The sequence below is a fragment of the Abrus precatorius genome, unplaced genomic scaffold (assembly GCF_003935025.1).
Source record: "Abrus precatorius isolate BTA unplaced genomic scaffold, Abrus_2018 Scaffold8, whole genome shotgun sequence".
Lineage (NCBI taxonomy): Eukaryota > Viridiplantae > Streptophyta > Magnoliopsida > Fabales > Fabaceae > Abrus > Abrus precatorius.
In genome coordinates, this window is record NW_020874428.1 from 4,618 (window position 1) to 7,676 (window position 3,059).

The 3,059-nt window shown below is 28.0% G+C and overlaps 1 non-coding gene across 1 annotated transcript; it reads right to left on the minus strand.

Annotated features, from left to right (window-relative positions):
- Positions 1-2,325: 2,325 nt before the first annotated feature.
- Positions 2,326-2,399, minus strand: TRNAW-CCA. The gene has a single exon. It is a non-coding gene; the product is annotated as a tRNA-Trp (tRNA).
- Positions 2,400-3,059: the final 660 nt, after the last annotated feature.

The window sequence follows — 3,059 nt, forward strand, 5'->3', positions numbered from 1 at the left end:
GATGAACTGCATTGCTGATATTGATCCCAAAAAAGAAACGGTGGGTACCGCAAGTCCGTGAACAGCCAACCATCGTACTGTAAAAATTGGATAGGTCCTATCTATGGTCATTGGAGCCTCCTAAAAAGATCTACTAAATTCATCGAGTTGGTCCAAAGGATCAAAACGGCCAGTTATTAATGGAATTCCTTTTCGACTCTCTGTAAAATACTCGTTTGGGCGGGGGCTTCCAAATAAATCGTAAGCTAAACCCGTGCTGACAAATAACCAACCTGCAATGAATAGGGAAGGTATAGTAATGCTATGAATAATCCAGTATCGAATACTGGTAATAATATCAGCAAAAGAACGTTCTCCTGTGCTTCCAGACATGTCGAACTCCACATATTCTTGTACAGTCAAAAGGGGGATCGATTCCATAAAAGACGAGATCAGTAAGTCGTAATTTACTGAAATGTAATCCTTGTTAGATCGTCCATTTTGTACCAAGGGTGTCTTTTGAGTATACCGAATCAGTATAACTATCCTTCTTCTAACACAGCAACGAAATTTCACAATCAGTGGCGAAATCTAATACTAGATAAGTTCTTTCTTTATTGGTTGTTTCGATTTACTCAATAGAAAATTCCTCAAAGTTTGCGAATATAAAAAAATTAGAATAATAGTCTAAAATGAGGGTTCTCCACATTGTATTATTAGTTTCGGACTAGAAACGGAAGATCAATTAAAATGTGAATACGACGGATTGATTTCTTATAATTCATAAAGAAGATTATCATATTTCTACAATTCAATTAGATCCCAAATCTATAAATATACTTTATTGTGGTTGTCGAAGATATTTTTTGTTCGAACTCCCTCTTTTTTTTCATTTTAAAGAATGGAATTCGACTTTAAAGAATGGAATTGGTTTGTTGTCCAGTAACAAGTAACAATAATAGCAGTAATAGATACTATTTGATGACATAAAAAGAACAATTAATCCAATTTTGAAAAAAAAAAATTGGATTAATTGTTCTTGTATTAAACACAATAAAGGCTCTTTCTTGGCTTAATTATAAGGATAGACCTTTCCTCTTAAATAAAATATGCAGAGAAAAAAACTGTGGAACCCTAGTTTGGAGTGATCTGATACCTTTTTCTTCTCGTTGTAGATATTCGAAGAATGGAACCTACTACAAAATGAAATGAGTTAAAAGAAAAGTCAAAAAGGAAAGGGCATTCTAAGATCACTCTATTCTTTTGTTCGAAAAAAAAAAGTGAAAAGAAAACAAATTAGATACAATAGAAAAAGGGGGTCAAAATAAAATAGACATTTTTTCTCCTATTTTCTTCCATATTAATTTAAAGTTAAATAAATTTGAACAACAAAATTCTTATTATTTTTTTATTATTTTATATTTCGCATATAATTATTATTATAGTTTCTAATATAAATAGAATCTTTTTTTTTCTAATATAAATAGAATTTTATAGAATATATATATAACAAATATAAATATTTATATATATATAAAGAATCAAAATGAATATTTTAATTAGATTAGTTTACTTTTACTCAATTCATGAGTTGTTCAATAAATCGGTTCATTTGGAATCACAGGATGGGTAGATGTCACAGATGATGAATTGATTTTTTTATTATGTCACTATATTTATTTTTGTTCGTCTGTAATAATTGATTGAAAAATCTCAAATTTTCAATTGTATCTTTTCAGGGATATTTTGATTTATCTTCTTTTTTTTCTCTCAAAAATGGAAACTTAGGGAAGTGCTTTATAAACATATGTATAAAAAGAACATATTTCATTTAGCTTCTTTATGCCCACTATAACTAGTTATTTCGGTTTTTTACTAGCGGTTTTAACTATAACCTCAGCTCTATTTATCGGTCTGAATAAGATACGACTTATTTGATTTAAAATTATGAAATTAGTTGGAAATCTTGGAATATTCAAGATATTCTATAGTTCCTTACCGTGTCAATTTCCAATTTTTGGTCATTCAAATTAAAATGAATGATCAATACAGATTATTATTTAAGGATAAATATTACCTCCCCCTTTCCCTTTCGAACAAAAAAAATGATTGAAGTTTTTCTATTTGGAATCGTGTTAGGTTTAATTCCTATTACTTTAGCTGGCTTATTTGTAACTGCATATTTACAATACCGACGAGGTGATCAGCTGGACCTTTGATTAATTAATGTCTCATTTGTTTATTGATCCCCTATTTATTTGTTTTAATACTGGGGTTCAATAAATTCATACTTTAGACTGCTGCTCAATTATTTCAGTGTAATTCTCAATTTAATAATAATGGAATCGCGCTCTGTAGGATTTGAACCTACGACATCGGGTTTTGGAGACCCGCGTTCTACCGAACTGAACTAAGAGCGCTTTATTCTCATAAATTATTTTATATGATCCCTTATTATTGCTCATATGATAAGTGATATCATATAATAAGTAATAGTTAGGGATAGGGATGACAGGATTTGAACCCGTGACATTTTGTACCCAAAACAAACGCGCTACCAAGCTGCGCTACATCCCTTTCCATTGGTTTCCAGTATCATTATAAAGAATCTTTGTCTTATTTTCCACATTTTTCTTTTCTTCGTTGATATACATATCAATTATCCTATCATTTTTCTTTTTTTTTTAGTTTCCTAGACTATAATATAGAATAGAATATGAAAAAGAAATATTCTATAGAAGAAAGAAAGAATATTGAATTAAATTAAAAAATAGAATAAAAATAGAATTTAAAATAGAAAGTATAATAAGAATAAAGAATAATATGTATATAAAGAAAAAAAAAAGAATATATAGAATAGAAAATAGAATAATGAAAAAATTCAAAAGAAAATAATTCGTTTATTAAATAAACGAATTATTCGTAATTAATATAATAATATTAATATAATATAGTTAAATATTTTTTATGAAAAATAGAATAAATAATATTAATAAATACTAGAATCAAATTAATAAATACTAGAATCAAATAAAAAGAAAATATTCTAAAAAAGGAGGATTTGAAATGCGAGATCTAAA